Here is a 14,057-nt window from a genome sequence, read left to right as displayed (position 1 = left end):
ACTGGATAAGAAAAAAAGAAAGGAAACCTTGCAAACCTTTCTCCCTTTGGGGAATGCCTTTTATTCTTTCTCTCTGTCTGTCTCACATATAGGATTCTGGGCAGCTCACAAAATGAATACATTCACACACACACACAAGCAAACTTTAACCAAAACCATACAACAAAAGCCATTACAAACACTAAAAGAAATGGGAAAAAAGCCATGTAAAGATAACAACCACAATCTGAAAAAGTGCAATCCAGCCTGCTAAAGATGTAACTGTTTAGCAGCATCCATGCCACCATGACTGGATCTCAAACAAGATGGTAAAGCCAAGTCTTCAGTCCCTTCTAAAGGCCAGAAGGGAAGGTAGAAATATTCTTTAAATGTCAGATGGCTGAAAGCAACGTCATGGCATTGCAATGCCACCATGACTCCTTTTCTAGCGCATCACAATATTAGTCTCACACACACACACACCAACGGAGCTGAGTTTGCCATGCAATGCTGGCACCTGGCGTTTGCCGTTCAGAAGAGAGCAGACTCTCTTCTGCATCTCTCTTCACCCCATTCAACCTCTTTGTCTAAGGTCATCCACTCTTCCTTCATATATTTGCTTGCAACCGGATCCCCATTGATTCCCCCTCTCTGCCACAAGTAATTTCACTTTTGAAATCAGCCCATATTCAGTTATCATTCATACATTCTTCACTGGATCTCTTGTTTTACAGAACTACTCTGGAACTGTTCCATTTCCTCAGTGTGTACGTTTCTCGTGATGTACCAATTCCTACTTCCAGATAACACAGGAAGAAAAGCCTCTGACTTCCTTTAACAAACCAGGCAATCCTATAAGACACCATAGGAGTTGGTGGTTGGAGTTTGTACCACTGTTCCTCTATCAGGATTTGACATCAAAATGTATTCCCTCTTTACCCATCATTCTATACAGAAATTCATCTTTGACTCCACTTTTTGGCCAAGAATATTTATATTGGGAATTTTTCACTTGACTTTCCTTGCCAAACAAAATTACCTCGGTCTGCGATGAATTAATTTTTAGATTGATACTCCTTGTTGTATGGTCTTGCATTTGCTGCAAAAATTGGTTATCAAATGACAACACAGCATCTTTCACACAGAAAAGCATACATAAATTCTTATTCCCAAACAACATACTCCATAACATTTTTCTACCTTTATTTCAATGTTATTTGAATGTATATGAACAAATATTATTACAAAATCCTAAAGCAACAAAAGAAAGAAATGTGCAAGATTTATAAATAAATAAATAAATAAATAAGTTTAGTTTAGTTTAGTTTACTTTATTGTCATTGCACCTCGTACAACGAAATCAAACACCATCTTCAGTGCACTTCATGACCATGACCATGAATTATAAATTACTTTAAATATGCATATAAGCAAACACATCTCCTCAGCCTTTGCCTATCAACCAAATCTATCAACCAATCAAAGGAACTGTTTTCAGGAGACGTAATGCAACACCTAGAGTTCTATAAGTATCGATCTGGTATACCTTTGTCATAATAAAAAAGGATCGGGGTGGACTTCCGGTTTGGGTTTCTTCAACGACAGACTGAAATCTGCGATTGTGCGCGGTTTCGATCTGTGCTCACCGCTGGAGCGCCCCGATCCTTTGGATTCGGGGCTGAAGCCACCCCGTAGAGGTGGTGAAGAGGGGGAAGATTGCTAGCCGAGTGGAGGGGAGCTGCATCTCTCCTCCTTGGCTGGTCTAAACTCCCCTTCCCCGAAGCGGTGATCAGAAATGGCCGCCTCAAAGAAGAACCCGACTGGATTAGATTGTGCAGGAGGAAGACAAAGAGGAAAGCAGGACAGACCGGGTTAAACAACAGAGAACATCTAAGCAAGGTACCCTGAATCTAAAAGTACTTAGAGGGATACTTTTGAAAGAAGATCTTTCAGCGGCGAAGGAGAGAGAAAAGGAGGTTAAAAACCCCTTTTTTACCTTTATATTGACAATTACAAATGGTATGGAAAGAAATTTATATTAATCTATTTTGACACTAATAGGCAACCTTAAGCTGAAATCTAAGTGTCAAAAGGAGAATAAAGATTTTTTTCTTGGTCATTTTAAAGTCCTAAAAAGGAGAAGAGTGGAGGCAAAAGGGTGGGACTTGGAATAATGGAAAAATGGAGTGCCACCTGGAAAAATAAAGAGGATTAACAGTGAAACTTTGAAAAGGCTCCCGAGGATACATTGTAACTGAAATCTTATTAAAAGATAGAGTAACCCATGGAAAGGGAAAGGAAAGGAAAGAAACAGGAAGGAACAGTCTGGGATCATTTGGTGATTAAAAAAAAAAGTTTTTGGCATTGGTTTTTTTCTTTCTTTTTCTGTTTTTACTTAAAGTCAATCGGGTGGTTGTTCAAAAGTGTTTAAAATGCCATCACTCCTGGAGGAATTGAAGATGAATCTTAAAAAAAACAGAAAGAAGATGCAGAAAGGGAGGAAGATCCTTTGGCTTCGTATTTGAATTTCTTGAAATGGAGATCCTGAACTATGAAAAGCAGAAGGAAAAGCTTCAAGAAGAAGAAGGGCGGGACAAAGAAGAAGCCATTTTCAAGGATCAAATAATGCAAAGTGTGGTAATAAGGGGAAAAAGGGGGAAAGGAGTTAAAAGTTTGAGATTAAAGGGAACAGCCAAAAAGAAAAATAGTCTGAAAAAGAAGTATAACAACAAGGAGAAGCAGAAAAGAAAACCACAGAAGGGAAAATTAGAGAGAGAAGAGTATAAAAAAAGGGATGAGAAAAAGGGGGGAAGATAGAAAGGGAAAGAACTCATGAGGACAAGAACAGGAAATAAAGAAAAAGGGGAAACGTACTAGGATTAAGGGTATTTGCTCAGCTAGAAAACACAGAGACAATGGTTAAACTTAGTTAAAAGTGAGGATTCTGCAAAGGTACAAAAGATAGTGTTGTGACAGTAGAATACTGTAATGAGTTAGAAATGAAATAAGTAAATAATCTATGAGATAAAACTGTATTGTTTTGTAATGGTATGTTTATTTATAATTAATGCAATAATAACAAAGAGAGGGAAACATTGCAATTGTTTCTAAAGATTGATAAAACATTGAAAAGAAATGTGAAAGATGTATAAGGAAATTTATACCAGTTATTAGAATGAATAATTATTTTGCTTATTAATAGTAAATAATTTATAAGATAAAACTGTATGACTATCCAATAGTATGCTTATTAACAGTTAAGTAATAATGAAGAAGGGAGGGAAACATTTCAATTGTTCTCAAAGATTGATAGATATTGAAAAGAAACGTGAAAGATTTACAAGGTTCATACCAGTACTAGAATTATTTTGAATAACTATTTTGTTTACTAATGTTTATATAGATATAGATATAGTTTTTGCTATGTTTTTAGAAATTTTCTTTTTACTTTTTCAAGGGGAAGTACCAAGCAGAGTCTGAATGATGAGATCTACATGATATAAAATAGATATTAGAAATTTGAATGTTATAATTTTAGAATGCACAAATTCAATATTTAATGAGATTTCATATGATAATAACAATAATATTTAAAGGTGTTGCACTTTGATTGGCAATCATAGAGGGAATTTTGCTTTTTAAGAATGTTGGAAGAGTACATATGAAATTGTAAACAAGACAGATGAAAGTATAAGTACAATGAATAAAAAGATATAGAAATTTAGGTAAAAGAAATAGAATTGAATAAGAAGAAAATGAGATAACCATAAAAGAAAATTAAGAGAAGTAATGGGAGAAATAGTGAGAAGTTGGAAAAAGAGTAATAAGTTATGAAGTTGAATACATAAGATGAATATGCATATGAAATTGTGTCTGTATGGAAATGTGATAACTCGGAACGATGCTGTACTCAAATAAGATGTTTTATTTGTTTTGTTAAAACTCAATAAAATGTTATTTTTTTAAAAAAAGGATCGGGGTGGGATTCTACCGGTTCTGACCGGTTCTATAGAACCGGTAGTTATGATTCTGCGCAGTTCGGAGAACCAGTAAATTGCGCCCTTGGCTGGCGCCACCCCTCCCACCCCTTCACTGTCCAGTCACTCCTCATCTCGCTCACCATTACTAACCTGCCTTCGCCTGCCATTGCTGCCTGCCTTTTGCTGAGGCCCTGATCTCCCTGGGTGAGTGAACCTGCAAGCAAGCCCCGGTTGAGTTGACTCCCCAGCTGGCCTAGGCCGCTGCGCTGATCCCCCCACCATCCTTGGGCTTGCCTGGCTTGCTTCACTGCCAGTGCGTTCTCCTGTTTCCCATGGCCAGGAAGCCCCATGGCTGAGCTGGCCAGGTGAACAAATTCCCCAAGGATTTCTTTGCCTAGCTGATTTGCAGCTCCTTCACGATTCTTGCCATTGTGTGCAGGGAAAGAAAAGTTTGTGTGGGGCTAAAAAAAAGTTAAATCAATCAATTCCAATTTCTAGCAAAAGAGAAAGATCGCAATTGATTTAACTTTTTTTTTAACCCCACACAAACTTTTCTTTCCCTGCACACAATGGCAAGAAACACGAAGGAGCTGCAAATCAGCTAGGCAAGGAAATCCTTCGGAGAAGCAAGGGCATCTGGGCGGTGATGGGTGGGGAAAGCTCCATGGTGCCACACTGCAATGGTGAAATGGGCAACGGAGTGGCTGGCACGAGGGAAGGAGGAGGCTGCCTGCTGCCCTTCTCTTCTCCCTGTTCCTCCTGCTCCCCTCATGCTGGCTGCTCCATTTCCCGTTTCTACATTGCAGCGCCGCACTCAGGAATCCACCTTAGTAGCAAGGGGGGGGGATAATTTGCCTGACCAAACTAACCCCACACCGTCTCTGCTACATACATTGGGCTCAGCAAGAGTTTCAGGTTCGTTCAACCAGCGGTGAACAAAACAGCCCCATCGTGTTTTGAAACAACCCCGAAGGTGGGATGCAGTTTCTAAAGTGCGCATGCTCACCAACTGCATTCTCTGGCTTCTTGGCAAGCTACAGGACCTCTCTGGGCTCGGCAGAGCCAACTGGGCTAGTGTCTTTTTAGCTATGCTGGTTGGTGCGAAAGGGCTGGGTGCATATGTGCTTTCTAGGAGTTTTCTCTTTTAAGCTTTGGGATTTACAGGATTGCGAGTTGATCTCCCTACCTCCTCCTCCCCAGCCCCTTGTCCTTTGGCTTTATAGGTAGATGGTCCTCCCTGGGATTTGCATCCGGTTCACTGCCTACAAGTCTGTTATTTTTGGAGGGTCCCTTTTGGACAGGGTGACCTGTGGTTTTGTATTGATGTTCGAATGGATGGGTGTGTGGGTGTTTAACTTCATTAATGAAGTTCACTTTATCCTTAAGTACTGTCTTTGAAACTCTATAGTTTTTCATCTGTGCATTTTAGAAAGTTTTGGTGTAAGAGTAAGAACTAAGAGTGTATTCATACTGTAGGTCTGATTTTAAGATTGTGATCATATAAAGTTGAAAGGGAATAATGATAATAAATAAAAAGTAAAATATCATAGCATTAAGTAGAAAGTTACTCTATAGACATTTGCTCTCTTGTAACATATGTTATCCTGCTGCAGATGTATTTCCTTATGCATTTATTCATTATTAAACATATGCCTGAAATCAATTGCATCCTCCTGTATCAAGTATATGGTCCTGTTATCTAAATCCTTCAAGAATCCTTCCATAAATAATCCTTCATGAATCCTTCCATAAATGCCACCCCTATTTCCTCCAGGAATTGGCACGTAACTATATATCCAACTGTCAAAGCAATTCACACACACATCTTTGACCTGTGGTGTTAACAAAAGGCTGAAGTGATCAATTAGGCAGACAACAGAGAAAAGATAACACTGCCAGAAAAGAATCTGCCTGTTGCAGAAAGATGTAAATCTTAGTTAGATTACATTTCTAGAGTTTAACAGCTAGTTAAATTACATGACTAGAGATGTAGAAGGTAATTAGAGAACTAAGAACAATTTCTTAGAACTTTAACTTTGATTAAAAAGTAAAGTCTGCTTTCTTTGATTTGCAAGCCTCCGTTTAAGTCTTTGTTTTGGTTCATTTTTGGCTTAAGCGTACTGCCAGACCTTACAAAGTGAATAATCCAAAATTATTTTTTTATTGATAAAATGCTGTCTCATCTCTTCATCTTGACACTGGATATGGGATCTGCAGAGAAAAGAAGGCTGGGAATTCTGGAGGTTGAAGCCCATACAGGTAGCCCTCGATTTAACAACCATTCCTTCCGCCCTCTGTTCCCACCTTCCAATAAGGCCAATAACTTTATTCTGGAAATTACATGTTCAGAAAGAAGCCGAATCCAGTAGGCCCCTTGAAATTAACAGGATTAACTTCTGTATATACAGGTAGTCCTCAATTTACAACAGTTCATTTAGTGACCATTTGAAGTTACAATGGCACTGAAATGACTGCTTTTCAACTTACAGGCATTACAGCATCCTCATGGTCAAAATTCAGATGCTTGTCGAGAGGGCGGAGCTGGCGTCACGATGATACGGCATGCAATCTGGGAGGTCTGAGATCGCTGCCGATATCTTTGCCCCTGGATGGTCCTATCAGATCTAAACCATCCCAAAGAGACAGTGAAAGTGAAGAGCGCATCCTGTCGATCCCAGGGATACCGCAAAGCCCCTGGTAGATCCAGGAGAAGCTCTTCTTGCCAGCGGCAAAGAGGCAGCTATTAAAGCTGCTGAAGTTGGGACAGCTCCGAAACGGAAGAGAACAGAAAGAGAGAGTGCGCCAGTTTGGTGAGAACTTTTTCTTTATTCTAAGATCTGAAAGGACACCCAAAGGAAAAGAAAGAATCTGTAAAAGTTTTGACAGAAGTGATTAAGCTGCGATTTTAAACAGGAATGTCAAAGTAATGTTTTGTTTTCTCATTGCTGGATTTTCTATATATGATCTTGTATTTTGAAACTGGAGTGGTTTTTTCGTTTATATCTATTTTTTTCTTCTCCTTTTTGATTTTGTGATATTTTAGGCTAGAGGCTCCCTTTAGTTATTTCATTTTAAAAAAATATCTTTTTCTTTCTTTTATTAATTCTTATTATATCCTGCTCGAAAAAGGAGGGGGAAAGTAAGAGCAAAGAAACTTTGTAACACTGCCAACTAGAGGCTTGAAAATATTCTATTTCCCTGTGACCAGACAAAGCTGAGAAAGAAAGAACTGAGACTCTTTTTTAAGGACATTGCTATTTGATAAGATAGAGGGAAGAGCATGGGAGAGTATTATTGCAGGTGCTCTTCTGGGTTTCTATCAACAGCTGGAGTCTGGTGTTGAAACTTAGGGGGGGGAAAGGTGATAAGTCTTTGGAGAAGAGAGCTATAATAAGAGCCTTGGGTAATTAAACAAAGTGCAGTGTGCCCTTTTTACTTTTTCTAAGTTGTGCTATCCCTCCTCACCAGCTTTATTGTATTTCTTTTTATCTTTTTTTTGTAATAACTATATGGGTTTTTGGCTTTGTTGGAGCTTGTCTTTGTTTTTCTTTTTTTCTTTGGAAGTCCAATCTCTACGTTTGCTTTTTATTTTAAGGGGAAAGCCTTAAAAGTCTTTTTCATCCTTTCCTGGTATTTTTGTTTTTTCATCTACCTTTCTGGTTTATTCTTATGTACTTTTTTCTATTTGAGACCTTTCAATTGGATTAAGGTGTTGAAGAACCTGAAGAATTTTTCCTTTTCCTTTTTTTTCTTTTTTTTCTTAAGCCTTTTTTTTTCATCTAACTATTGATTGGATTAAGGTATACAAGAACCGGGAGAAATTTTGTCCTCCCTTCTTTTTTCTTTTTTTTTATTATTATTATTGGACTTCTTTTTTCTACTATTTTTATTTTGAACTATAATTGGTTACTTCACAATTGGATTAAGGTTTAGAAGAACCTGAAGATTTTGAATTGCTTAAAATGAGTAGGAAATTTACAGCTCCTAGTTCTTCAACTTCTACTTCTTCCTCTCTACCATCTGGAGGACAACGTTCAATACAGACAATGTTAAAGCAAGAAAAAGAACAAGAAAAAGTGACTTTGCAGATGATTATGCAAGGAATTCAAAATATTCAAGCAAGATCAGAGAATATTGAAAAGAGAATAGAGAACATCGAACGAAGAACAGAGAACATTGAACAAAGAACAGAGAACATTGAACAAAGAACAGGGAAAACTGATGAAAAAGTGGAGAACATCCAACAAATGATCTTGAAGTATGATGAGAGATTCAAAAAAATTGAAGAAGAAGATAAACAAAGAGACAAGAAGATTGGAGATATTGATAATAGATTAACGGTGGTTGAACAAGATAAAAGTGGTATGTTGAGATGGGAGATGGATAGATCAGAATTCTATCTTAGATTCCAAAACATAGAGGAAGAAAAAGGACAAATCTTAGCTGAGATAATGATAGAAATACTGGCTGAAGCTTTGGAAATAACTCAAGAGAAGATGATGGATGGAATAGATGAGGTTTATCTAGTTTTCACAAGATATGCGATGAGAAATAGCTTACCAAGAGAAGTTCACATTAGATTTACAAAAAAAGCCATTAAACTGCAAGTATTGCTAGTGGCAAAAGAGAAAACATTGAAATACAAAGACAAGGAGATTGTGGTCTTGAAACAAATACCTAGAAGAGTGAGAGAGATGAGAAGAGAATACCGATTCCTGACTAAAATGCTACTTTAAAAAGAGGTGAATTATAGATGACTGATTCCAGAAGGTTTAATGTTCACATGGCAAGAACAGAGATATAGTATTCACTCAATTGAGAAAGCAGAATTATTTTATACAGAATTTTTTGGAGGGAAAAAGGAAGAGGCAGAAAAAGAGATCTCACTAATTGAATTCCAAGAGGACTGCCAAATGACGACTGAAAAAGAAGAAGGTGCAGTAGGTGGAAAGGTGGAAGCCAAAGAACAACGTGAACTAAGATCTACGAGAGCTGCTAAACCTAACTATAAAATATAACCATGGAAGAGAAAAAATTGATTACAGTTAATATAAATGGACTTAACTCAGCTGTTAAAAGAAGGAAAACCTTTCATAAATTAGAGAAATTAAAATTTGATATAATTTGTCTATAAGAAGTACATATTAAAAAACAATATGAACAATTGTTGGTCCAGCCAAAATTAGGGAAAATATTTACTTCCTTGACACAATGTAAGAAAAGAGGAGTGGTTTTATATATTAAAGAGACCACCCCAGCAAAATTGATCTATACCGATGATGGAAGAATACTAATGGTGGAAATAATGGATAATAATATGAAAACACTCCTGATTGCAATTTATGCTCCGAATGACAAACAAGAAGAATTCTACAAAAAAATTACATATGAAAATAATCGAACTGGACTATGCTAATATGATGGGAGATTTTAATGGAATTGTAGACAACAAACTGGACTATACAGCACAGAAAACAATAAAGCAAAACAGAAAGACTCTCCCTAAATCTTTTTTTTAATATGGTAGATGAAATAAATTTAAAAAGATACATGGAGAGAAAGAAATGCTAAAACTAAACAATACACCTTCTATTCAAATAGACACTTATCATGGTCCAGAATAGATATGATATGGATGTCAACAGAATTAATAACTAACTTTCAAGAAATAAATATTGAAACAAGTACTTGGGCAGATCACAATCCAATGACAATTAAATGGAAAGGACAAAAAAAAAGATCTAGTTGGACGTTAAATAATACTATTTTAAAGGAAAAAGACTTCACACAGTGGATGGAGAAAGAATTGGCATTTTTCTTTAAAGAAAACAAAAAAGAAGATACATCAATTCAGAATGTATGGGATACAATGAAGGCATGTGTTAGAGGCTTGATAATAGACTATACGAGGAAAAGGAATACTATGAAAAGACTAGCCTCTAAGGCCCTAGAGGATGAGCTTAAAAGACTTGAAAAAGAGCTACAGAAAATGCCACAGAAAAAGGACATCAAGTTAAAAATGGATATAATTAAACACAAAATGGGTCAAATAGAAAAAGAAGAACTAGCACAGAAAATTAGAAGTGCTAAACAGAACTACTTTGAAGATGCAAACAAACCAGGTAGATGGTTAGCATACAAATTGAGAAAGGAAAATATTGCAATTAATAGATGACCAAGGCCAAGTTTGCCATGGTAGCAAAGAGAAGAAGGAAATCATTCGAGACTTCTATGGGAAATTATATATGCAAGAGAATATTGATGAGGAAAGAATTAAACAGTATTTACAGAATGCTAATCTACCCCAGATACCTAAAGAGATTGAAACAATGTTAGAAAGCAATATAACGATGATGGAGTTAACTGAAGCACTCAAGAAGCAAAATAATGGAAAGGCACCAGGCCCAGATGGCCTTCCAGCAGAATTTTATAAAACATTACAAGAATCGTTGAATCTTCCATTGCTAGAAGTTGAATGAAGTTATATTAAAGAAGAAGATACCTAAATCATGGTCAAAAGCCTATATTACACTTATTCCAAAAGAGGAGGCCGACCCATTACAAATTAAGAACTATAGACCCATTTCTCTACTAAATGCAGATTATAAAATCTTTGCTTCAATATTGGCAGAAAGACTTAAAAAATATTTAAATAATTTTATCCATCCTGATCAAAATGGATTTCTGCCAAAGAGACAAATTAAAGACAATATGAGAGTAATCTTGGACACCTTGGAATACTACGAGGCACATCCTGAAAAACAAATGGCTCTGATATTTCTAGATGCACAGAAGACATTTGATAATGTGAATTGGCGATTCATGTTATTACTGTTGAAACAGATGGGTTTTGCTAGAAAATTTATTCAAGCAATAGAAGCTATATACTATAAGCAAACGGCAAATGTAATGATAGAGGGAGAACTGACAGACTCTATCAATATAAGAAAAGGAACAAGACAAGGGTGCCCACTATCACCTTTGTTGTTTGTGTTAACTTTGGAAGTGCTAAACAGAAATATTAGAGATGAAAAGAATATAAAAGGAATGAAAATCAAAAAGGAAGAATTTAAGCTGCACACATTTGCGGATAATCTCATTTTCATCTTAGAAGACCCTTTAGAAACAGCATCAAAATTGATAGAAAAGATAGAGACATATGGAAAGGTGGCTGGTTTGAAAATAAATAAAGATAAGACAAAGATCTTGACAAAGAATATGCTATTAAGACAAAAGGAAGAACTGGCAGACCTATTGAAAATTCAGGTCACGAATAAGATTAAGTACTTGGGCATATATTTGACAGCAAGATATAGTACATTAAAAGAGAATAATTATATCAAACTTAAACAGCAGATAGTGTTAGATTTGGCGAAATGGGAAAATTTACAACTGCCACTAATAGGAAGAATTTCAACAATCAAGATGAATATCTTACCCAGAATCTTATATTTGTTTCAAACAATTCCAATTAGGCTTGGAAAAGACTACTTTGAAGATTTAAATAAAATTGTGTTGAAATATACATGGCAAGGTAAGAAAGCGAGAATAAAGTTAAAACTTTTGCAAGATGCTAGAATTAGAGGAGGATTTGGTTTGCCTAATTGGGAGTTGTACTACCAAGCTATAAATCTGATGTGGGTTAAGGAATGGATAACACTAAGAAATACTAGATTGTTGACATTAGAAGGACATGATTTGTTGTTGGGGTGGCATGCCTTTTTATGGTATAAAGGAACTAAAACACAGGGGTATTTTAGAAGACATTATATATGGGAATCTCTGTGGTTAAACTGGGAGAAGATTAAAAGACAATGTTATTTGAAAATTCCAGTCTGGTTATTGACTATTGAAGCATGTTCTTATCCTATAATATACAAAAGGAACAAACAGATATGGTGAAATATTGAATGAAAAGGGTGAACTTAAATCTATGCAAAAACTAGAGGAACAAGGTATAAAGATGAATTGGTTTTCATATGCGCAAATACATTCAAGGTATGATAAAGATTCTAAAACAGAAGGTTTCTATGATAAACTGACTGACAGATAAGATTTTGACAGGTACTGATGAAAAAGTGATTAAAAAATTGTATGGATATTTATTAGAAATTAAACTAGAAGAAGAACAAGTTAAAGAAACTATGATTGCTTGGGGGAAGAATTTTGGATATGGGATCGATTTAGAGAAATGGCAAAAATTGAGGTCTCAAAATTATAAAATGACAATGTCAACAGCATATAAAGAAAATTTGTATAAGATGTTTTACAGGTGGCATTTTCCCCCAACAAGAATAGCAAGAATGTTCAAGAATAAATCCGAAAAATGTTGGAAATGTCATAGACACCTGGCTCATATTACCATATGTGGTGGACTTGTGTGGATGCTAAAAAATACTGGACTAAAATCCACATGTGGTTGGAAAAAATGACAAAAAAATATAGACTTGAAACCAGAGATATTTTTATTGGGAATTTTACCTGAAATATATAGTAAAGACTTGAAAAACCTGATTGTAAATGTATTAACAGCAGCTAGAATTGTATTTGCTAAAACCTGGAAAAATGATAAAATACCATCACAGTAGGAAATCATTAAGAAAATACTGGAATGTGCTGAAATGAGTAGATTGACATTTGAAATTAGAGAACAAGAGGATAAACAATTTTATAAAATTTGGGATCTTTTCTATCAATGGTTAGACAATAAAATACAGTAATGAAATACATAGACTTTTAGAAAATAATAAATATATAAAGATGTACTTTTATATCTACAAAATGATTTTAGGATAGATTTGGGATTTTAGGATAGATTTGGGTTGGTAATATGAACTGTTATAAAATAAACTAAGTAAATTATGACTATCCTGTAAAACATGAATGAATAAAAGTATAGTCAAATGATTGATTAATAATGATACTAAGGTATTTAATTTTAGATTGACAATATGAGACCATATGCAATGTAACTGTAATTGAAGACTATGAAATGGAAGCACAAAACAATTTGTAAACCTACCGGCACGGTGCATGTACACCTATGGAAGATCGCTTGATGTTTTTATGCTTTGTTTGTTTATATTTGTTTTTAAAACCAATAAAATGTATAAAAAAAAAATTCAGATGCTTGTCAACTGGTTCATATTTATGACTGTTGCAGTGTCCCAGGATCATGTGATCAACTTTTGCAACTTTCTGACATATTCACTTAACAACTGTGTTATTAACTTAATAACTGCAGTGACTTAACAACTGTGGCAAGAAAGGTATGAGTTCTCTGTTAATACTCACCATACCTATTAATTTACCAACTCCAGTTACTGCACCAGTGAACATCACACATCCAGTCACTATCACCTCACTAATAAATCTCCCAACATCAATGACATTAGCTGTCCCTTTAAATATAGCCATGAGACCTGTGAAAAGCATGCCTTTCCTTCCCCAGACATTGCCAATCTCTCCCCCCTAGTAAAAAAAAATTCATGCAGTATTAAAAAGAATAGAAAAGAGGGCTGCTGTGTATTGTTTAATGGATTGCTAAATTAGCAAAATGGACTGCTAAACTGGCCATGCCCAGCCACTCACATTACCAGCAAGCCAGTCATCTGACCACCAAGCCACGCCCACAAATTAAGCCATGCCCACAGAACCAGTTGTTAAAAAATTTGAATCCCACCCCTGAAAAGGATCAACTACAGAACACACGAGACCATCAATGATGTCTTTAAAGGAATAAAATTTACGAGGGGAGACATAAACAACAACATATAACCCTACCTGGACAGCCTCATCAGCAGAGGCCATGATGGCCAATGAGAAACACAGGTCTATCTTAAACTATCCACACCAGCCAAGCACTCAAAGTATCAAAGTAACCATCCAACCTCCCACAAGAAAAGCTGTTTAAGAACATTATTTAGATCAGCACAAACATAGTATAGCAATCATGCAAAAGGAAAGAGTTCATCTCTATATCTTCCAATAAAATGGGCACCCATGCAACTTTATCAAAAGTGCCTGATTACTCTAACACAAACTCTGAAAAGGATAACACTGCCATATATCAAAAGTTATCTCAGAAACCACCAATCG

At 35.9% G+C, this 14,057-nt stretch overlaps 1 protein-coding gene across 4 annotated transcripts in view; it reads right to left on the bottom strand.

Moving 5' to 3' along the window:
• The window catches only part of HYDIN (HYDIN axonemal central pair apparatus protein), a 343,587-nt gene that overhangs the window by 28,521 nt on the left and 301,009 nt on the right, over positions 1-14,057 (bottom strand). The gene's annotated exons all lie outside the window — the stretch shown is intronic.

This window comes from Pseudonaja textilis, chromosome 11 (assembly GCF_049901715.1).
Source record: "Pseudonaja textilis isolate UNSWEBS1 chromosome 11, rPseTex1.2, whole genome shotgun sequence".
NCBI classification, from domain to species: domain Eukaryota; kingdom Metazoa; phylum Chordata; class Lepidosauria; order Squamata; family Elapidae; genus Pseudonaja; species Pseudonaja textilis.
Note: the sequence above shows the minus strand (reverse complement) of the source record. Positions and strands in the feature narration are given on the sequence as shown.